This window comes from Ictidomys tridecemlineatus, chromosome 4, assembly GCF_052094955.1.
Source record: "Ictidomys tridecemlineatus isolate mIctTri1 chromosome 4, mIctTri1.hap1, whole genome shotgun sequence".
Classification (NCBI taxonomy): domain Eukaryota; kingdom Metazoa; phylum Chordata; class Mammalia; order Rodentia; family Sciuridae; genus Ictidomys; species Ictidomys tridecemlineatus.
The window spans coordinates 105212950-105236325 of NC_135480.1; the positions used below are offsets into that span (position 1 = coordinate 105212950).

Genomic DNA, 23376 nt, shown 5'->3' on the forward strand with positions numbered 1-23376 from the left:
CCTTGGCTCTTGCCGAGGGGAATAACAGCCACAGCAGTGACAACGGAGGTCTAACGTGTCAGGTGCAACCTCTGCCCAGTGCTGTCTACCTCCCAGACAGGAGAGAAAATCATGCCTGAGACAGGACACAACGGGAACAAGCAGGCGCCATCATCAAGTCACAGAGCCATCAGCACCGGCTGGTCTATGAAAGCCTTGGATCAAGGGTCCCATTCAAAGGCAACGAAGACGCAGAGACAATGGCAAATCAAAACCTGGCAGGGCTTCTGGAATAATTTAATTCCTCTCTCCAGAATTTAGATGCTATAGCAAGAAACACAGGCGAGAGCTCCTTCACACCAAGGCGTGAGCATATGCCTGCCTCTCAGTGCATGTATTTTTAGACACAATATCATGGGTAAGGCAGCCTGTGCACTCAGCAACAGCATTTGCTTCCCTACGTTGGTGCAGCCTTCTTTCCACGCTGAGAGCATCTGATGAGCAGAGGAAGCAGTCCACATTGCTCACCAAGCCAAAGGTCAGGGAGGAGGACCCCAAACCAGAATCCATTGTCTCTGTGCTCAGAGAGCATTAAATACATTTTCAAGATGTGTTCCAAAATGAGGTCATGCTGTGTGGCAATGTATTCACTTCCTATCTTTCCACATCTGAAAGCAAGACCAGGAATAGAAATCACACCTTGAGAAAGGCAATTGCAAATACCAGAGACCGAAGGACAAAAATATTGGAATGGGACATTTATTATTAATAACATGCACTAAACTTTTAAACTTCCTTAAACAATAATGTTCATGAAGACCAAGAGCAGGATGGAATTTTATGGCAGATTTAGAAATGCTTTAAATTTGGATATTCTTCCCATTCACTTCAAGCCTCGAATACTTAAAATAACAAACACAACAGAAAACTAGCCCAGCTCATTAAAATGTGATAAACTAGAAAGCAAAGAGATAAGCTTTGCCTTTGTGAACAAATTAAACAATCTGGTATATTCTTGTCTGATCTGGAGAATATTCCCCTTCACATGGAGATTAAAATATTTTAAAAGACTCCCTTAAATTTTTCATATTAAACTGCTTATGAAATATGTATGTGGACATATTTGTACTTATACAAAATTCTCATGTTAATTTAAATTTATGGGAAAAATCCAAAGAATAGTGGGTCAAACAATAAAAAAATATATAGATAACATAAAAACATCCCTAACCACATAACAATCTCTCTAAAGTTTCATATACTTGCAGAGTAGAGTTGGACTGAATGGTGATGAATAAAAATAATGTTTCAAAACAATATTGCAAATGAAATTACTTAAAAAAGAACAAAATAAAAAAGAACAAAATGCCTACCTCCCATATTTTTGAGTCAGAATTTGTTTTTGTCTGAATTTTTTTTTTAATGTTGTATATGGGTAATCTATAAAAGGGAGTTACAGGATGGATTTTTTCCAACTCTGCAGATAAGCATCCTGAGTTTTTATTTTCCTTTAAGGGTAGAAACAGTTTACAATTTCACATTGTAAATCTCACTAGCACTGAATGGCGCTCTCACAAGGATTGACAAAGGAAGAATAATTCATGTCAGACCAAAAGACTTCTTTCAGTCAGTTTCACGCAGTTTTCTCCCAACAGATCTGGGCCAAAATGAATGTAGAATCTCGAGCTGAACTATCCATCACATTTGCCTAGTCTTTCAATTAATGACACTGCAATCAGATCGATAGAATGTAATAAGAAAAGAGCTTTGCATTTCTATACCTATTAATTCGCTGAGTAACTCCAGCAGTAAAACGTGACTTGAAAGGAAAAGCACTCAAGGAAAATGAATTCTCCTAGCATCCTGCGCAGTGACTCCCTGACCTGAAAATGAACACCAGAGCTTCCATCTTCCAACCAGGGTTATTAGGATGTAAAGATCACATTGCATTTTCAAGATCAAACTTACTCTTTTCCTACGAGATCCTCTGCAATACACTAACGCCACCCCAGGTCTAATCAAACAGGTCATTTTTCAGAATTTTGCAACAAACGTCCTTGAGATGCCTGGGAGGGAAGCCGTTGTTCTCCACTTCCTGGGCCACCCTGAACTACCAGATTTCTGATCTTGGTTTTCTGTGATATTCTGCACAGAGGAATTGGGTTTAGAAAGGACCAAACAGAGAAAGAATGGTGAGAATGCTCATTGAGCTCAGCTACACTCCAAATTATTGCATTGGTTTGGAGACTGTGCAAACAGTGACACATGTAACAATGCAACACGGGTCTGTGTACGCCATATTTCTCACCAGCAAGGGAGGCCTGGGAAAGCAAATGAGGAGGTTCCTGTGAAGAGGATGGGGCACAGAAGGGCTGGCTTGAGGTGGTTTCTATAGTCCTGTGCACATCTGGATTTTAATGTCACTGGAACTATAAAACAGCAACTTCACTTATAAAAAAAATAGACTTTTTCTACTAAATCAAAGCTGTGCCATAATTCAATCCTCCACTGAAGTAGTAGAAAGAACATTGGTTGTATTGCCAGACAAACCAGGGTTTGAATCTCAGTTTTATCAAACACTAGTTAGTACCCCTGAACCTCAGATTTTTATTAGTAAAACAGATATATTACTGCTCAGCTTCAAGAGCTTCTGTGAGGATTCAAAGAGATAAAATGTGTAAAGCACATGGCACAAAACTCCCTACCCTTTCTCTTCCCAATCATTACTGTACAGATTAAGTGAGATAATTTACAAAAAGAGCTCTATGAACTGTTCAGCCCTATACAACTGAAGGGTAATATTATTATTGACATAAAATAGCAATAGTGCATTTAAAAACAGAACATGTTATGCCGCATAAGACATGAAGGATGAACAACATGGTCCAGGGCCAGTTATGTGTGTGAAACCCAAAGGGAGATGGTAGTCATATCTACTAGAAAAGATGTCACATGAGTCAGCCACCATCAACCAATTGTCCAGTGGATCTTAATCTCAGTTGTAGATGGTAGTTCCATCCTTTAAAAGTTAAAAAAAAAAGTAAGGATTTAAAGTTGCAAAATGAAACTATAGGAAGAAATCTAGCAATATGTCAGAAAGAAGTAGTAAGAAGATCGCCACAAAGTTTACCCCATGTTTGCAATAAGGGAAAAGCAAATAATTATTAAAAGGGATTTTTCTATGACCGAAATATTCACAAAGAACAGTAATGGTGGGGTGTTCAGAAAGATAATTTTGCCCTCAAAGAGCTTAGAGTCTAAAGAAGACTAATTTTAATGGTGAAATGAAAATAATTACTAGTGTCAAGTGAGAAAGATCCTACTAGTCTTGGAACAGTGTTTTGTAGTAATTGGAATTTGACGTCCGCAATATCAGAAATATTTTTTAAGGGACCCTTTTCATTACTTTGTCAAGATGATCATTAACTAATGAAATGAGACAATGGATAAGAGAGCTTAAAATAATTGCTACAAAATATCGAGCTTTATTAAGACATCAAGTTCATTATCCACGCATGGTTGATAGAAACCATTGGGAGGCTTATAGAAACTAGGAAACTAATTCAGTAGGTCTGGTTAACTGAAGAGGACATCAGCTGCTTTTAAGGGAAGAAAATAATAATAGCCACCACTTAAAGAGCACTTACACTATGCCAGGCAATTTATACTGTGCTAAGAGTTTTATGTTTGACGACCCACTTAATCTTCTCAATATCCCTATGAGGTCCATTCTATTGTTATTATCAGTTTTACAAAGGAAGAAACCAGAGCACAGAGAAGTCAAGTGACTTTCCCAAGATCACAAAGCAAATGATAAAGCCAATTTCGCATCTACATAGACAGATGACACTGTCAAAGCATTTAAAGCCCACTTCTCGACCACTCTCATCTTTCTTTTCTCCTTAGAACCTCATCAAAGTGAATTTCAGTACCAAGTAAGACCCAATGGCCAACAATCTAAGTCTATCATGGGTGAAATCTGAGAGTCAAATGAAACTTATGCTCAGAAGCAAAGTGTCTAAGTGTGAACTGAATCATTTGTTGAGTGCATCCCTTCAACACACACCACTGAGCACAGCCCTATCATATGGTAGATCCCTTCCCCACCAAAGCTTACAGTGTAACTGAAGCAATCTCATTGTATGGAGAAAGGGCTTCATTAGAAAAACTAGAGTAGAAAACCAAAGTCGTTTTTTCAGGCTGGGACAGCTTTTAGGAGAGCCAGTTCCCGAGCTCAGGAATGGCTGCATCAGATGTCCTGGAAAGGACTTTCTAGAGCTCAGGAGTATTTCTATGGGTGTGTGCTAACCACAGTCATGCTTTCTAATATTTATCTATGAAAAGTACCTGTTTTTGTTTTATTTTGTCTTCTGATTCTGTGTGGTGTGTGCAGCTGACCAGGACTAGGACTCCCTAGTACCTGGACATGCATATTCTCTGCTTTGCAATCCACCTGCTGTGGCCCACATGCTACAAAAGGAAGGCACTGCCCTTTCTCCTCTTTGCCCTGACATTTAATAGAAATTAAAGGAGGAAATTCTGTAGCAATTGGAGTAATGCAGATACACACATCTTAATGTCTATTCATTTCCTGATTATAACAGTGACATATTTACTAACAAAACTTATGGGAAAAAATACAAAGATAACAACAAAAAGTAACCATAATAATAATGATCAGAGATAGGCACTTGGTATTTTATTTATTTTTATTTTTTTAATTAAATATTTTTTAGTTATAGGTGGACACAATATCTTTATTTTATATTTATGTGGTGCTGAGGATCGAACCCAGTGCCTCACGCATGTTAGGCGAGCACTCTTCCTCTGAGCCACAACCCCAGCCCCTAATATTTATTTTTTAGTTTTCAGTGGGCACAACATCTTTTATTTTATTTTGTGTGGTTGGGGATAGAACCCAGCACTCCGCGCATGCCAGGCAAGCACATTACAGCTTGAGCCACATCCCCAGCCCCCGGCACTTGGTATTTTAATAAATTTCCTTCTTAGCCTTTACATACATGGGTCCTTTCCTATAAATCTACATATTTTCAACAATGTTTGGATCATAATATAAATAGTTTCTCTTACTACTTCTTCAGGTGAACACATAGTAGGAGCATTTTGATATCTAAATGTATTTCAAACACATTTTAAAGGATCATATAATTTTTTATTTATGGATAAAAATTATTTGATCATTTCTCCAAAACTGAACAGTTAGGTTGCCTTCAAGTTTTAGATTATACCTAAGATTGTAAGATATCCTTTGACCAGTTTCCTTCATAGACAGTAGGACTAGGTTTATCGAATTAAAGTACTTTTATTTTTTTCATGTATTACTAAAGAGCTTTCTAGAAAGTTTTTGCCAATTTGCCTAGCTATTGGATGGAGTTTTTATTTCTCAGCAGTCTCACTGGCTTAGGGTTTTGTTTTATTTATTGTAATATCTACTACTCACTAGCAGTGCTATTTAACTTACATGGCTTTGAACTGTAGTGAACTGGACAGATACTTCAAGAGTTGATTGACCATTTGTTCTTTTCATTTTACAACCTATTCATGACATTTGCCATTTTCTCTGTTGTGTTGCTATTTTTTTTCTTACTGATTTGTGAGACACACATGAATGTACGTGTATAGACATATGTGTGTGTGTGAACCCTAAAGGTATACTCATATTTGGGCTCTCATAAATCATCACAACTACTTTTTTTTTTCTTTATTCTCCCAAGTACTGGGGATTGAACCCAGGGGTCTCTTCCACTGAGTTCCATACCCAGCCCATTTTAGTTTTTGAGACATGGTATTACTACCTCAGAGCTTGAGGCTGGCCTCAAATTTGCAATCCTCCTGCCAGAGCCTCTGATATTACAGGTGTTCACCACCATGCTTGGCACAAATACATTTTCTACTTTGGCTTCTATTTTTAATTTATAGAACTTTCATATTCTATATATGCAAGTTTTTAAATGTTTTCCTTTGTGATATCATCAAATGCTTTTATACTCTGAGGTATAAAACAATTCTTTTAGTTTGTTTTGTGAGATGAAGATATAACTTGAGGGTCTTATTTTCTTTTTAACTGGCCATTTTTTATGCATACCTCCTCATCTATATTGATATTTCAAATATGCTAAAGTATATATATATATATATATATATATATATATATATATATATATATTTCAAATATGTTTGAGGGTCATGAATTCTATTCACGCTTGTGTTTAAATCCTCTGTAGTAAGTGAAACTGTCAAAGCATTTGAAGCATTTTTCTATTTCACCAGCACTAGGACCAAAAGATTTGCTCTTAGAGTGAGAGGCAAAAGCTTCCCATTGTTTAAAGACCATGCAGGTGTTATTGCCGATTTGAGGTGATAAGACAGCAGCAGAAACTTTCTGGGCCTTGGGGTTGGCCATGCTGGCAAAAGGTCTGAAATTGAATTCAGAGGGGTTGAGATTGGGGCAGATGATTCCACCTCAAGGCAACCAGGGAAACCAGGAGTTAGAAGAGTTAATCAAATAAAACTCTACAAGACAGAGTCAAGGCTCAGGGACTGATGAGAGCATTTATAAATTAAAGTTTGAAGGGATAAGACCAAGCTTGAGCTCTTCTTCACAGAACTAGGTATAAACAGGAACCAAAGCAGATCAAAGAGAAGAAGGTAGAATGTGCAGGGGGCAGGGGGTGGGGGCGTCAGGCCCATCTCTGGGTCCAGCATGTGGGCAGTGCATGGATGGGAAGCATGGGTCAGGGCCAAAGAGCACAAATCCATTTGAGCACTTCTTCTGCAGAAGCTAAACTACAATTTCTATTTCCTCAATACTTGGTGAATTTACTGCAGACAGCTGACTTGGGGAGTTTCAATTCCCTTCTCTTTCATTGGTTCCAAGACAGAGTCTTGACTGACAAAAGCAGAGGAGGATACCTACCTCAGTTCACCTTCTTGTTTTGCAGGATCAGGAACCAATTCAAGGGGAAAGAATAAAAACCGAAACAGCTCATTTACCCGAAGTGTGCTACTATGGAAAATGTGTGGTTTATAATTCTGGAAAGCAGGTCAGTTTGACCAACCAGCATGGTCAAAAAGAAGAACACCTGTCCTATCCAAGATGCAGGGGCGGAGAGGCTATGACACAATGATAGAAAAACTTGTCAGCATCTTCAGTTTTCTACTGTAGTTTTAACAGAACATCAACGTGGCACACAATTGACATGTCCCACAAGGCCACCAAACTGCACTGTCCATGTGAGATATTTCTGGGGATGCATGGGGAGTACTGTGTGGTGGTTAGAAATACGGCTTTTGCGGTACGATGAGCAAAGCTTGACCTTAGCAAAGCCAATAATTGGCTCTGTGATCTTGGTAAGACTCCTAAGCTCTCTGAGCCTCAGTGTCATCACCTGCAACAGAGGCATAGTTATTGCATTCACGTCATAGGGTTATTTTAATAACTCAATCAGGATGCATATGAACTATATATGGACCTGATACATGAGTAGGATGCCCTACTAAATACTAGCCTGTGATAAGAGGTAGTAGAGAGTACAGGCTACAGAACTAAACCCAGTTCAAATACCAGCTCTACCACTTATTTGCTTGTTACTGCCTCTCTCTGGGCCCCCTTTACAAAGTGCTTTTACCAATGCAGTGATACCCATTGCATAAGGCTGTCATAAAGATAAAGTGAAAGAATCTGCACAGGCACCGGGAACAGTGCCCGTGTGCCTGTGTCTGTAAAGATTAGTTGTGTTGTTGCCGTCATTTGAATATCCAGAATGTGAAGCTGAAATCCTTAGGTCAAAAGTCAGTAAGAAACTGAAAACATGAAATAAGGGGAAATTTCTCTACCTTGGGAAACCTACTATAACTAGAGCTGATCTTCCTCATGGATTCCCCCTCCACAATGGGAATCCACATTGCAATAAAGTGGGTTCCTGTGGCCATGCTAGAGGCATCCCACACAAAACCACAGGCAAGGCAGCACCTCTAAAACAGCTGGGTGACAGTTCCAAGGCTCTCTGAGTTCATTGAGAGGACACAGGTTGTCTTTGCTCCAGATTGACAGCTGGCATTCTCTCTCTGCTGCTTTCTTGGGGGATCTTGTGGGTAATTTCAGAGTCAGTAGCCAGGAAACCTCTTGGTCTATGACAAGAATTCTAAGGAGACCCCATACACCCTGTCCCCAGGACCACACATTTCTATCCACTCGAGATTTTATTTTGAAATTCTTTCATCCGTCCATCATTTATTTTTGAATACCTCGTCAAGGGTTAAGCATATTGTGGTGAGCCAAACAAATTAGGTCCCTCGCTAATTTACATTCTAGAGGGAGAGGCACACATTAATCAAGGAATCACAGAGGTGAATAAATAATCACAAATTGTGATGTAAGTATCAACACTGAAAAGAGGAGGATTGATGATGTGGATCTGCAGTAGAGTTCTCCCTGAGGAAGGGGCATGGAAACCGATATGAAACATAATGTATACATAAGAAGCAACACCAGCTTTGAGTGTAAAATCTTCATGAACATCAGCTTGGAAAGAAGCAACCCACCAGCTTGAAGAAATTACTGAGACGGACCACTAGCAATTATACCACGATGGGTAAGCACCATGCTAGCCAACACAAGAACACTGACTACCAAGGCTTGCCAGGAGACAAAGAAAAGCAAACTCAGGTCTCACTCATCCCACCACAAGGAAGGAAGGCAACATGAGCAGTCAGGATCCTTTTTCATGAGCCAATTTCTACTGCAGCTCCTGGTATGTGTCACATAGAAGGGGTGCTATTTTTGAAGAAGGACCAGCACAGAGCTCCATCATTATGAATCATAGAAACCTGGGAGGTTGGGGGAGGATGGGGGTTATGGGTGACAAGGTAGATGTAAATGGTCCCTCCAACTTGGATAGGAGAGAAGCCTGGGGAAGAAAGGAATGATGTCTCAAATTCCTACGTCATCTACACACAAGATATTTCTCCCGAATTCTCTTTATTCTACCAATTTAAATGCAGCACTGAACTCGGCACTCAATCTTTCTAGTTTTGTTTTTAAACAAATAGTTTAATGCTACTATTTCTTCCTCAAAAACCATTTCAAGACTGGCATGGTTCCATGACCACCCCCCCCCAGTCCTGGTGTAAGCTATGTCCCCCAAGACCCAGACTTCCATTGCCCTGTGCTGCATTGTTCTCAGGGTCCCTTAGGGAATCATTTCCTTGCCCACTCAATAAGATGATATACTTCTCAAGGACCTGGACTATTCCTCTACTTCTTTTGTATTCCCCAGTGCTCAGCTTGGTATTGTTTCCACTCTAGACACTTAACATATCAATGCCTGTTGGATAAATGAATGGTTTAATTAATCCATGTATCTGTAAGATTTCAGGAGTGGGGAGGTGGGGAGGAAGTACTGTGAATGTGACCAAATTGAGCCATCCCTGGCTCAGACTGGAGGGTCACCTTTAGACAGCATTCAATACTGTGTGTTGGTTCTTATTTAAACAGAGGGCATTAGGTGCTATATCTGGGGATTTTCATCTTTCCAGGGCAATTGAAGGGCACCTCCACCTAGTGACATGTTATGAGCCAGCGAGATCTTTCAAAGCCCTTTCCATTCCAAATCCGGATTCTATAGATTCTAATTTGTTGCCTTCTCAATCCAGAGGGCCCCTGGCATGAATGTTAGCCAGTCCTCAGGAACCAGTCCCTAGATAGAGACAGGAATGAGTCCCTACTCCCCCACCAAATCAAAGCATAATCTCGGAGACCACCAAGGTACATACAGCCACTGGTTTAGCCTCACTAATACTGGGACTGTGGTAGGCAGGAGTAGGGAGGAGAAATGGTAGCATTAAACTATTTGTTTTAAAACAAAACAAGGAAGGTTGAGTGCAGAGTTCAGAGCTGGGTTACCATCTTCCAGTCTTACTGGCCGTGCAGCCAGTAAGGCATCTTTCCATGAAGTCTTGAAGGGTCCAAGTGATTTCATGTAGGTTTATTATTTTATTCTCATCTAGAAGTCTCAGCTCTTATATTCCTGCTTAGGATTAAAGGGCTCCTTTTCTATTTACTTCTAACCAGTTTTAATAAAAAAAAAAAAAATTGGAGTATAAAACTTGCCTCTCGGAAGGCACCAGTAGCCCATCCAATCAGATGCCTCCGCCTCAGGAGACGGAAGATACAGAAACAAAAGGCCAGACGCCGCCTGGCCAGTCACCTCAGAGGCCCAGCAGCAGCCAGGCCACAGGACAGGGAAGTCTGGGCTTCAACATATAAAGCATCTATCACTCCCTGGACTCACCCAGCACAAAAGGCTTGGTTTTCTCCCATTAGGCAGAACAGTGTGCCCCCTTGTAGACCCCTTGTCACACTCTGTGACCTCCTCGGTTGGTGTGGCCTTTGTTTCCTTTTCTCATTTCAAAACGACTCAGCTGGCACTGATTGAAGCCTGGCCAAGTTTGCCTTTAAAAAATTGCCCCCTCTTGAAAGTCTTGGCAGAGTATTTTATTAGGCAGGTGCCCTGCTCCAGAGTTATAAGAAAGCATTGTTTTTCACATACATTGTCTACCTGGGAACCGGGGGAATAAAACAAGCATGCATAGCCGTCGCACAAAGCCGTGGAACTGCATTTCCCCAAACAGTTCCTCCTAGCAAAGGAAACATTCTGCTCCCTTGTACCTTTCTAGTCTCACTTGGTACCTTCTCCAGCCTGCCCAGCCCCCTCAAACCTAGGAGCCCAGCTGGAGTGCAAGGAAATCAATTCACTGATGAAGGAAGAAAGGATGTAGAGGCAGATTTCCTCCACACTGCAGCAACTGGCGGCATCAATCACAAGACGCGGTCGGAAGGGGCCGTGAAAACCACAGTGAGCTTCTGAGTCCATTATACATTCAGCCTGGAATAATGACCCCTAATTTATTTTAGCTCTGTTGCTCTTCTGTAGAGGTGCCTTCAATCCCACTCGGAAGATCTCAGAATACTTTTCTGTTATCCTTCTTGCCTTTAAACCAGGAATCTGGCTCATTCTCTATCTGTTGAGTCGTTAATCTACTCTAACATTTCCCTTACCATAACCATCTGCTCTACCTTGAGTTTTTTTTTACCTCATTCCTCTCTTTCAGCCTTTAGTTTGCTCTCTTGGCTCATTTTGTAATCTTTAATTTCTCTTCTTTATGTCTGGTTGCTTATGTTTGGGGGCAGACAATAGAGGTGATATACACCATTATTCATGAGTAGCTTCAAGGGTAACGTGAGAAATGCCTCATCTCCTGACCCCTCTTAGCATAAGAATTGCTGATAAAATTCTGAATTGAAAAGGGAAGTTCTTCTGATACAGAGAGCTACTCACTCTGGAGCTGCTTTCTGGAGAAAGGACCTGGTTGAGTGGGGGTTGGGGTTGTTCCTTAAAAAAAAAAAAAAGTTTTTAAATAAAATAGAATAAAATAAAAATATTTCACACAGAGAAGAATCTTGACTACAATCATGACCATCAATTCACTACTATCCCTCATAGCCTCTGAGAATGGCAACCCAAACTCAAAAGAACAGTAAAACATCATGGTAGCCAAGAGGTGAGTAGCTCCACCTCCAAGCCTACTAAATTAGGGTTCTCTCACCTGTAGCCAAGCAGACCCCCCTGATTTTCCTCCCTCACCTTCAGATTCAGCCTCAGATGAGCTGTGACAGAAGAAGGTGCACAGTAGGGAGAAGGAAACTCAATTGTCTACAATCTGCCTAATCACGCTCTAATTACCCCAGAGTTGCCAGTAAGAGAAGAGTGCAGCCCCAGTAAGACGCCCAGAACTGTTGGCTTTAGAGGAGCTGTATCCAACAGTCACCACGCATGTGGTAAGATGCTCTAGTCCCTGCAGAGAGAGGGAAGCCAAGCAACTTCTCACTCCTGACCTCCCTGCGTCATCTTTTCCATGGCAGAGGCTCAGCTCCTTCCTTCTCCACTGATACCATTCATTCCTATTCCCTTTGCCATCCAGATGCCTCCTGGGAACATTAGACAAATGCTTCCAAAGTCCTGCTGGGCACCCAGTGGCCATCCAGAAAACTAACACTGAACATGGCTGAAGGAAGAACTCAATGTCAGCACCCTTCCTCCCCACGATGCCCTACCTGGTTCAGGCTACCAACCGCCAACCATCCACCTAATCACTGGTGCCAGAAACCTGGGACTCACCCAGCCTCCTTCCTCTAAATGACTCTTCATTCCCAATAACCAATCTTTCCAAACATATCCAAAATGCATCACCAATCTAGGTCATTTCTTCCAGTGTCTTTGCTATAATCTTAATGTAGGTCCCCAGTTTATCTTGCTTAGACAGAAGTAGGATCTAAAGCCTGCTTTTAATAATCTCACTCTCTACTCTTTCTCTACATCAACAAAAAAAGTGTTCACTTTTTAAAAAAAATGTCATTTTACTATTGTCATTTGTTTAAAATTATGATTATTCTGTGGCCTCCCTGGCACAGCATACAAATCCCTTCACAGTCTACTCCTGCCCCCTTCCTCAGACTCAATGTCTGCCAAAGATCCAGGCTCACTCAGCTGCAGTTAGATGGAGATGCCTCCCCTGAGTATGCCAAGCTCCCCTGCCAGTCTTTCCTCTGTACACACCTTTCCCTCTATTTGTAATGACCTTCCCTCCTCTGGCCTTTTATCTAGGTAACACCAACCCATCATTAGAAATCAGGCCAAGTGTAATTTTGCCAAGCTCCCCTAGCACTTAGGTGCTTCCTTGCTTAGGCATACTGGAGGTGCTTGTTCTCATTACTCACCAAAAAAAAAAAAAAAAAATTGTGAAATACCTGGAAGATTGTTTATCCTTGTACACATCTGTCTTACCTACTGCATGTGAATGTTCAAATACAAAGGCTGCACCATTCTAGTACCCCATACCTAACTGCCTCACCCAGAGCAAGTGCCTGCAAGAACATATGGAGTGGTATAGGGGCATAGACAGACTCAGGAGTAAAGTCTATTGACTGTTTTTTTCCTCAGAAGAAATTCTCCTTCTGGTCTCCCTCCAAGACTTTTAAGAACAGCACAGTGTAGTCTTATGAGTGCTTCTTTTTCAGGTAGAGCATCTCAGTTCTAGGCCAGATTTGTGATCAGGAATGTGTGAGATTTAGAACGAGGCACCCAAAACAGCCCACATCATCACTTCAGCATTGATTATGCAGCTGCCTCTCTAGTAAGGATGCTATGTGCATGATCTTATTTTCCTCATAGCCACCTGACATGACAGATACTAATATCACACACAATTTTCAGATGAAGAATTTAAGTAACTCTGTTTTAGTCAGCTTTTTGGCTCCTCTGACTAAAGACGACCAGCACAACTGTAGGGGAGGAAAAGTTTATTTGAGGGCTCATGGTTTCAGAGGTCTCAGTTCTGAGAAGCTGGCTCCATTCCTCGGGCTTTGAGGTGAGGCAGAACATCATGGCAGAAGAGTGTAGCAAAGGGAAGCAGCTCACGTCATGGTGATCATAAAGCAGAGAGAGAGAGAAAGACTCCAGCACCAGATACAAAATATATACCCCATAGCCATACCTCCAATTAACCCCTTCCTCCAGTCACACCCCTCCTGCTTCTAGTTACCACCAAGTTAATCCAATCGGGGATTAATTCGCTGATTAGGTTAAGACTTTCATGATCCGATCATTTGTCCTCTGAACTTTTTTGCATTGTCTCACACATGAACTTTCAGGGGGACACCTCATATCCACACCATAACAAACTCAGACCATGCTGCCTCTCTTCATCTGGGTTACAGAAAGCTAAACTGAGGCACTGTAGTATATAACAGAGCCTTGAAGCTACAGAGACCTATACAAACATAAGTTACCATAATTAAAGAAAGCAGTGAAAATTGTCATTGATGCTTTGTGATTAAAGTGAAAAATCAGATAAAAATTTGTCAAGATGAAGGTGCATCTTATTATGCACCTGAATTAAGAAGATTCCTCTGAATTATGTCCCCAAACCAGTGGTATATTATAGTCATAGGCCTAGGAACTCATGAGTCCAATCCCTTCTCATCTTGCAAAGATGTAAAAGCAACATTCAAAAGCTGCACAGTTAATTTGCAGAAAACTCACAACAACCAAGTCAATATCACCCTATTTGTCAGTCCCACATTGTCAAAATTGAATATGAAATTCAGAGAGAGAGAGAGAAAGAGAAAGAGTGGGACTGATAAATCTGAGGGCTTTATTCAGACAGCACCTGAACATTTCAGAGCCAACCTTACACTCCAAATATTTCCCTGACATCGCTGCTCAGACATTTTTAATTACCACATCTGTCTTTACTAGGCATCCAACTAGTACCACATTCCACAAGGCCAACATGGGAAAAGCAGAAATAATATTTATTCAGGAAACTGAATTTCATAAGAAGCATTATGCTATAATATAAAAAGAATAAGTAGAAGCTTTTGAACCAAACAGATGTGGGTGGAAACCCTAGCTCCACCATTTACTGGATATTTGGTAGTTGAGTTTTGGTTTTCTCACCTCTAAAGTGAGCAAAATTAATAAACAAAATAAACAAAGTGATGCCTCATTATTGAGGAAATAAAAATCTTTGCCATGGCATTCAATAAATGTTGGCTTCTCTTCTATTCATTAAGGGGTGTTGATACAATATATTGTCTTTGGCCAACTGCCAAACCACAGAATAATTCTTTGTTTCTACTTTTAAGAAGTGACAACTTTTGTCTACTGTAACTCCACATAAATGTAGACACATGAAAGACACCAGATATATTTCTCCTTTCTCTTATCGTAAGTATCAGGTCTACATTTGGGTGACTTGAGGACCTTAGAACAGCCACACTGAAGGATGGAGTTGAGTTGGTGTGCAATTTCTGTCTGGGGGCTGTACTGAGGATTGAATCCAGGGCCTCACACATACTAGGCTAGCACTCTACCACTGAGCTGAATCACCAACCCAGATTTAGTGTGTGTTTAGTGATGCTTAGTTTTCCTGCATGACTCTTTCCAAAGTCCAAAAAGAATGATAAAATGTGATGAAGAAAATTTAACATAAGTTTGTTACCCTTTTTTTGGGGGGGGGGTATTAGGGATTGTATTAGGGGCACTTGACCACTGAGCCACACTCTCAGCCCTATTTTTTTGTATTTTATTTAGAGACAGGGGTCTCACTGAATTGCTTAGCGCCTCACTGTTACTGAGGTAGAAAAGCCTGTCTCAGCCTCTAAAACCATGTCTTACTGATGACTAAGAGTCTGGGTCCTGACATCAGAAGTGGATTCAAATTTCACTTCAGCACATACTAGATGTCTGACCATGGGCAAGTTACTTCTCTTTAGATGTGAAATTTCCTTATCTGTAGAATGGGCAGAATAGAACCTATTCACATGCACTTGGTGAGAATTAAATCATACAAAGCAGTTGGTACCAGGCCAGACACATGCTCAGTTCTCAACAAAGGAAAGCTGTTGTCAAAATGTACTGTGGATTCATTGTTAAAAGGGAAAGGAAACATCAAAATAAGGAAAATATAAACTGACTCTATTGAAAGAGTTCTGATTTCGTCATACCTTAGTTCTGCTAATTTAAAAGCTGGTATATACGATTATATGGTACATTGTATGGAGACTGCCCTAATGAGTTAAATTTGTTCACATTTCTCAAATTCCATCATCTGCATGGAAAACTCCAAACCCCCAATCTATCTTTCTTCCATTAAGAGGCCTATCAAATGTCTGCTAATGCCACTGACCCCTCACTCTGTGAAACATTCTTGGAATAAGTAAAGGGAAAATGGCAATTTGTTCCTATCCTGCCTCATCAATTTTTTTTTTCAGTGCTGGGAGTCAAATCCAGACCCTCACATATGCTAGGCAAATGTTCCATCACTGAGCTACATTAGCAGCCCCAATCCTGTCTCAACAGAAGAAGAAAGAGAAGGAGGAACAGGAGGAGATGGAACAGGAGGAGGAGATCTAAAGACTACTCTGTCCATTTGAGGTCCCTCGATGTACTTCCCTTTTATACCCACATGTACTTGGATAATGTCCATTACTTTCTATCTGAAGCAGTGTAGATTTGTTGGAAATAATACTCAAATTTGCATCAGGAGATTGGGAGCTCATTCCCCAGCTCTCTGCTCATCTTGACTATGGGACAGATGCTTTATCATTTTCCTGATGTGCAAGAGGGTATAACATCCAGAAAATGGAATATTGTTCAAAATTAAAAAGAAATGAGCCATCAAGCCATGAAAAGACATGGAAACTTAAAAGGCGACATACTGGATGATTCCAACTATATGACATTCTGGAGAAGGCACAACTATGGACACATTGAAAAGATTAGTTGTTGCCAGAAATTAGAGAGAGGGAGGGATGAACAGGCAGAGCACACAGGATTTTAGGGCAGTGAAATTACACTGTATGATACTATGATGGCAGATACCTGTCATTACACAGTTGTCAAACCCCATAGAATGTACAATAGCAAGAGTGGATCCTAATGTAAATTATGGACTTTGGGTGATAATGGCATGTCAGTGCAGGTTCAATGATTGTAACAAATGCACTATTTTGGTGGGGAATGTTGGTTGTGAGAGAGGCTGTGTATGTGTGTGAGTGTGCCATTTTTCCTTTTCCTTAGGGGAATTCTGCTCAATTTTGCTGTGAATCTAAATTTGCCATGAAAATAAAGTCCATTTGTTAAAATGAATATTACATCACAGAGGGTTGCTGTAAGACAGAAGCTGATAAAGCACATAATCCTGCTCATCAGAGCATCTACAGTGTCATGTGTGCTCACAAAGTATAAACTGACAGGACCAGTAACATTAATTTTGATTTTCAATTTAGGTTTCAATATGCTTTGGCACAGCACTGAAGTGACACCCCAATGCCTGACTCAGGTCTCCACAAAGGTAGTGCTTAGTAAGCTCCTATATAGAGTTTTCACCTGCATCAGTAGTACCAACCTATCATGACCCTTCATTTTGGAGCCCAGTTCCCTTTCATAATAATGTCTGGAACTAGCCCTTCACCTTGGCACTTGGCTCCAGAGGGCATGTTTTAGATACTGATTTTAATAGAAGTCTAAAAACCATGATTCATAAAGATATCCATCTTCAATTTATATGTGCAGCTCTTCTCCTGTTCCCATGATCTTGTGGAACAGCTCACTGACCTTTGCCATTTCATCCTACAAAGACAGCTATACGTGGTTCCGTGATGCATCCTAGATCTTTCCTTGGGCAAGAGTGAAAGGCTCTCACTTAAGCACAGGCATTGAGATGAAAGGAGTGGCAGAAGTTCATGGCTCTATTGTTTACTTTGTAAAACACTGGGAAAACAGAGAAGAACAAGGATAATAGCTATAATTTTAGGTATGTTTGAGGAAGTTGAGAAAGGAAAAGTTTGAAGGGAAAGAAGCACTCTCTGTTTTTAGAGTATACTGAGTCTCATCTGTCAAAAAACAGAACCCTACAAGGGCACTTTCCTGGCCCACTCTCACCCTGTGGAAATGATTCAGCATCCATCCAACAGAGACTTCCCAAGCACCTGCAATGTGCAAGACAGCATGCTTTAAATTCTTCAGGATACAAGGGAAAGTTCTAGTGTATAATGCAGGTATGGCTTTCATAAGACTTGCAAACTAATACAAAAGACAAAACAAAACAAGAACTTCTTACAGTTTCTATCACTTTCACACAAAGGCCATTTTCACACTTGATCCTTCCCCTACTCTAACAAGGTGAGATTGGTATCATTCCTGTGTTAAAGATAAAGAAGTCATCTTTGCTTATAAATGATGGAGCTAGAGTTAGAACCCTAATCTTCTGTCTTCTTCAATATATGGTGGTCTGTGACAAGGTCAAAGTATGTAGGATAAATCATTTGAGTCCTGTAGGAGAAGATTAGAAATGGTAGGACTCCTTCTGAATGATGTGGCATGAGATGGAATCAAGAAACAGATGTGAAAAAGAAGGGCTATGAATCCCCCAAAAAAACAAAGTCTGAATGTTCTGATAATTGAATGCTGATCCATAATGGGGGGACATGGGAAAAAATGGAGCAACTTTGATGGGGCAAAGGGGAAGGAAAAATGGGAAGGGGGGGAGGAAAGATGGTAGAATGAGATGGACATCATTACCCTAGGTATATGTATGACTGCACATATGGTGGGATGCTACGTCATGTACAGCCATAGAAATGTAAAGTTGTGCTACAATTGTGTACAATGAATCAAAATATATTCTGCTGTCATATGTACCTAATTGAAATAAATTTTTTTTTTGAAAAAAGGGCTAGGCAAGGCAAAGGGTATTGTTGAGGAGAAAAATGAAGAAGGCAGACATTCCAAACAAAAAACTCCAGCACAGGAAAAGACTACAGGTGGGCAATCACAGGTGCATTCAACTAAAGTAAGCAGGACAGAAAGTAGTGTTAAATAAAGCAATAAGATGGGTTTAAGGACAGATAATGCAGCCCTACATATCAGGCTAAGGGGTTTGACTTCATTGGGTAGAAAAGAGAGATTCAAGTTTTATATAGGAAAGTGGTATAAACATTAATTTTAGGAAAATTAATCTGTTTATGGATTGAAGATGATGTACTTTGGTGGAAAGAAATCCTGGATCAAGGAAGTCTGCTAAGAGTCCATTTCAGGTATCTAAGTAAAAAGATCCTGGCCTAATATCAGAAATGGAGAAAAAACAAAGGAAGTTTGTATCAGAAAAATTTGGTTACAATTCCTTTTTTTGTTATTCATTCCCAGATGGACAATGAATCACTGATACCCACCAGTCATTGGAGGTACATTTCTATTAATCGAGTATTAGAACTTACTACTTGTCCAACACCATGTTAAGTATCCAGGTATTGAAGTGAAGAAATGTCCTTGCCTTTGAAAGGACCATGACACTGACACAGGCAAAGCTATCCTGGGAGAGTCAAGGAAGTCTTTCTGGAAAGATTGAGGACTAAGCTGACTCTTGAAGCATGAGGAGTGCTACAAGTGAATTGTGTACTCCTAAAATTCACATTACAACTCTAACCCCCATATGATTCTAATTGGAGATAAGATTTGTTGGAAACAATTAAGATTAAATAGGCCATAAGGATGGAGTCCTACTCCAATAAGGCAGGAAGTGAGACGGCACCAGAAAACAACCCTGTGGGACCTTGATCTGGGACATGCTGGTTTCCAGGACTTTGAGACATAAATTTCTCTTATTTAAATTTTTCAGTCTGTGTATGGTATTTGTTATAGGAGCACACACTGACAGATACAAGTAGAGGGTTGGTTAGGCAGAAAAGAGTGAGTACATTTCGTAAAGAGGAAAGGTATATGTGTTTGTATGGAGGGGGAGAATGTAGAGAGATATTAAAAAACAATGAGTTTAAAGAATTCTATGTAATTTGGTAGGGATAAAATAATGGTGAATTCAGTCAAATAAGGATAATAAGCAAGAGCATAACAAGAAGGGGCCATATTGTCCCCACTGAAGGGTTAAGATTTCACCTTGAAAAATAAGTGAAGCTATTTCAGGATTTTAAGTAGGACAATATCAGGATTGGAGAGATGAAACCCAACAAGAGTGTGGAGAATGGTTGAGGGAGATCAAGGCTGGAACAGGTCTTATTAGAAGAAATGTGTCAATCGTCCAGACAAAAGAAAATGAGAAGGCAGTATTGTGGCACCCCCTTTTTCCACAGAAAAGTCTCAACTGGGCTTCTCCAGAAATCTTCACCATGGCTGATTTTAGGACTGTCAGCAAAAGAGTCTCTACAAAAGAGTTCAATGTAGATACACTTTCTATTTTCATGTTGCCCTGTTTTACTTGGACACTGGCCTGGAAGAAATCAGCACTCCAGGTGCTGGACACCCCCTCACTAGGTTTTCAGAAATGTATCCAATATAATAGTTTGTAGAAATGTATAAACAAGGCCTCTGGCCTTGAGCTGGGCTTCACAGAGATGTCTACATTTTTAAGATAAGTTACCAATTGGGCTCCGTGGTAACAGCTGGCAGGAGAGGAAAGGGAGGGGAGAAGAAGCTCTCCACTTCTCAGGTGTTGTCCTTGAAGGGTTAACTTGCCTAAAACAGTGAAAGAAAAAAGCTTCTTTATGTGAATTTCTGCATACTGTGAACTTCTGAGCCCCTCCCGTTACATACTGGGTATAAAATTCTGAAACTACCTGAACTCGGGGTTCAAGGGATTGATTGATTACAGCAAAATCTGTGTCCTCTGAACCTGGCTGCAGCCAAATAAAACTGTTTCCTGCTATTTTCGGTGTGCTGCCTCCTCTGTCCCTACAACAGTAGGTCAGTAGAAGGAACTGTGAACAGGGGTAATACTTAGGAGGAAGAGTTATCTAGTCCTTAAGGAAATTTCAAAACTCTGCTCAACACACACATACACATAAACACACACAATAAAATAAAATAAACACTTTTTAACTTGTACATCATCTTCAATCAGTTGCAGTTACCTGGATGTTTTAGTGAGCTCTTTTGCTGAGTGACTAAAGGACCTGACCAGAACAACTGTAGAGGAGGAAAAGTTTATTGGAGGACTCACATTTTCTGAGGTCTCAATCCATGGACAGCTGACTCCATTCCTCAGGGCCTGAGGTGAGGCTCAACATCAGGCTAGAAGAGTGTGGTGGAGGGAAGCAGCTCACATGATGATCAGAAAGCAGAGAGACTCCACTCACCAGATACAAATATATACCTCTAAGCCATGCCCTCAATGTCCTACCTCCCCCAGCCACACCCCACCTGCCTTCAATTACCACTCCATTAATCCCACCAGGTGACTAATTCCCTGATTGAGTTAAGGCTCTCACAACCTAATCCTTTCCCCTCTGAACCCTCTAGCATTGTCTCACCTGTGAGATTTGGGGGGACACTTCACCTCCAAATCATAATACTGGAATTTCCTAAATGATTGTGTTAAGTATCTTTGGCCAGACCTGGGTTCAGGGCCATGGTGAATGACAAATACATGGGCCACCAGTGTGGTCTGGAGGACTGGTGACAGGTAAAGCACACAGGTGTCATCCCTGATTGCCAACCCACCCTTCTTTGGAGCTAGGTCAACCTAAACCAAGACAGATCAGCACAATCTGAGCTCCTCCTTCAAGGACTTCCAAATAAGAAAAGCATGGTTTCTCATACAAAGTCATTCCAGGGCCTCACAATCTTGATTATTTATATATATATATATATATATATATATATATATATATATATATATATATCTGAAAACTATTTTCTTCCCAAGATGAATAATTCTTATCTATCTACTTAGTTTTTCCTTTAATGTCTAATCTTCCCTCAGTGATTCCCTCTGTTCCTAACCAATGAATATCTAATATCTCCCACCCTATATCCTTTCCTTCTTCCTAAATCTGTCAGTATAACTGTCATCAGGATCAACACTGTCTCCATCTCTCCTACATATTGACAATGACCTGACTATGGGAGACCTTCACCATCTTACTTTCTGGTCACATAGCCAGCAGCCTCTGCATATCTTGTGCTTAACCAAAATAGGAGGCCCTGCTGTCATCCTAAAGCTAGAAAGGACTTTCCTTCCTGCTTCTTTGTGAATCCACATCCCACCCTCCTCTATTTCCAAGCTACATTCAAGACTTATTTTCCTGGGGAAGATTTTCCCTTTTATATCACCACTTAACACGCACTTGCACACCAACAGAAGCGTAACGTAATGCCATACATGATTAGATATATGACATATATTGTTATCAAGGAGAGGATAGCATAATGCTTAAGAGTGTGACAAGTGGATATAGACCACCTGGTTATAAACCCAGATCTTCCCTTTACTGTGTCAATTATTTATGATTGCCAGGACTCAGTTTCCTCATCTGTGTAATGGAGAGCATAATAGTATATATTAATATCTACTCCTTGGTTTGTTGTGAAGATTGAATGAGTTAATATATTCAAAATGCTTGGAATATTGCCACACATAGGACTAGCTATAAATGTTAGTAATATTACTGTTGTAGCACAGTGGCTAAGAGCAGGCTGTTGGACATCTCTGTATTTCAGTTTATTTTAGAAGTTGAGTGGAAAATATCTATATATAAGGTTGCATGAGGTTGAAATGAGATAATGTATAAACAGTTTAGCACACAGTAATCAATAAATTGTGTTAGCTATCACAACAATTATTATTATTAATATAATTCAATACTCTATAGACTAAACAAATTGCATTTATTTTATAAAACGTCAGGATACTCAAAGGTTGTTTTCTTTTCATTTTACACAAGGACTTATGCAAAGAAAGCTGGCATGACTTGGTAAGATGAGCCAGGACTGGAACTCAGTCCTGTTGACTCCTACTGTATCCTGTGGAATGGTATCACGTGATATGGCAGTGTTTTCCTTTTCCCTCCCCTGTGTGTTGTGTACCAAGATGGAGAACTTTCTCCATGCCTTGGAAGTCTCTCTTTTCTCTGTCCTTGTGCATGTACCGGACTCCCAAGCACACAAACCCCTGGAGGTCTCCAACAGTTCTCTATACAGCATGCGCAAAAGCTTTGCCATGATGTTTGTTACTTTTGCTGTGCTGCTTTGCAGTTCGTTGTGGCAATCTTTACCCACGTGTGAATGTTTGTGATGGGATATTTGTATTTGGGATGAAAACAACCAACTTTGCCCTTAGTGTCACATTTGGTATTCATCCTCCATGTGGTGGTTAACAGGGTTCCCTCAAACTATATTTTATTGTGTCTAAAGCCATAAAGGAGGCATAGATAGTGATCTTAAAAGCAAGAGAGGGTGGTTTCATGTGTATTCGGCAAAAACACTTCTCTCAGCTGCTGCAAATTGAGTGCAACCATCCTGGTCAGCTCTTGTCATTGAACAGTTATTCTGGCTAAACCCAGCAGGTCACAACCTTTGAGGCAAATTTGACCCTCCTGGATCAGAGGCCTGTTACTCCCAGCACCTCCTGCACATATGCAGCTTGGAGGCCGGTGTCTCCATTGCATAAGGTTTCATTGATTCTTCCTTCCACTTTCCTTTTCCACTCGGTTCTCTTCCTCTTTCCATCCTTTGCTTCTTCCTCTTTTCCTTCTTTCTTTTTTTCCTCCTTCCTGTCTACTTACTTTCACTATCATGTTTTGCCTGAAAAGACAATGATCAATAGCATTTCCTTACATTTCTATAGATTCTCCAAGTACTTTGTGTTTTTTAAATATTTTCTCACTCGATTTCTTGTAGCATGAAATAAAACAGGACAGCTATTTTTACAACGATTGAAAAGGAAACCCAAGGAGATCACACAATGAATTAGTAACTAAGCCAGGAAAAGGACCCATGTCACTCATCATTTATTCCCACT

The 23376-nt window shown here is 40.4% G+C and overlaps 1 long non-coding RNA gene across 2 annotated transcripts in view; it reads right to left on the reverse strand.

The window, feature by feature from the left end:
- LOC110598453 (uncharacterized) overlaps positions 1-23376 on the reverse strand; it is a 258358-nt gene that overhangs the window by 198647 nt on the left and 36335 nt on the right. The window lies entirely within an intron of this gene.